We start from the raw sequence: 1,272 nt of genomic DNA, 5'->3' as shown, positions 1-1,272 counted from the left end.
CTGGCTCGCCGAGGGGGCAGCCGGCGAGCCCAGACCTGTACCCCGGCTCACTGCTGCCCAGCCTGGCTCGCTTGCCCCTGCCCGGGGAAACCCTCCCCTCTTTGGGCCCAGAAATGGTGGGTTTGGTAAACAGGAGTCAAGGGAGCGCGTGGAGGTGCGTTCAGGAGCGAGGGGCTCTGGAGTTGCTTGTTCTTGGCTTTGCTTTTGGGATTGCGAGAGATGGGAATAAATATTTTTGCCGTTGAGAATGGTGCAGAAAGCAGGTGGAAGAGACGCCACTGACAAATTGTCTGAAAAGTATATTTTAAAATTAGCACAATATTGAAAAGCAGCGTCTTTCTCAGCAGCATGTTTCCTTTTATCATTTGATTTTTTCCTTTATATTTTTGACTTTCTCTGTTACGCAAAGCTTTAATTCCTGCAGCCTCTGTAGAAAGATTTTGAGTGTTCAAGAGATACTGAAGGTAAATTTTGAGGTGGTTTAAGCAGCGTTCTCTGCAAGTACGAGCCACCAGAAGCTGAAATTTTCAGTATGGGAATCGTAAATCGTAACATGGAAATACTGATTTCTTTTTCTTTATGTGTTTTATCATATTTTCATAGATGTCTCTTTAGAAAGGCCATTGCTAACCAAGAAATCGTGTTACGATGCGTTAGTTAATATAGTGTTATTGATACCTCAGAATTACTTCAATAAAAAAACTGCTTTGCATGTACAAGTGTCTTTGCGTATGTTTATAAATAAAACACACTATATGATATATGGAGAAAATAAACTATACCCAGCTGTACAATATAAAGCTGTATTTTTATCAAGGGTTTCTGGTGGCGATATAAACCACGGAAGCAAAGCTCAAGTGGTTTGTACGTGTCACCAGAACCCTGAGATAAAAATATAGCCTTATAATATGTACAGTTTGGGGGTATTTTATTTATTTCATTTTTTTGTAATACATGCGCCCGACAAAAGAACACGGCAGTGAGTGTCAGCTTTCCCCTTTCAGGCGTTTACATCCCCGGGCTGGTGTTCCGCGGTGTTTCCAGCCGCCTTCCCGGGGGTGTCGCAGGTGCTTTCATTTTTTTGTAATACAGGCGCCCGACAAAAGAACACGGCAGCGAGTGTCAGCTTTCCCCTTTCAGGCGTTTACATCCCCGGGCTGGTGTTCCGCGGTGTTTCCAGCCGCCTTCCCGGGGGTGTCGCAGGTGCGGGGGATGCTGAGCGCGGGGCTCCGAGCCCGGTGACGCCTTCCCGAAGCCAACACCCGACTTCGG

The sequence above is a fragment of the Buceros rhinoceros genome, unplaced genomic scaffold (genome assembly GCF_000710305.1).
Source record: "Buceros rhinoceros silvestris isolate BGI_N320 unplaced genomic scaffold, ASM71030v1 scaffold4047, whole genome shotgun sequence".
Lineage (NCBI taxonomy): Eukaryota > Metazoa > Chordata > Aves > Bucerotiformes > Bucerotidae > Buceros > Buceros rhinoceros.
This window is presented reverse-complemented; position numbering follows the sequence as displayed.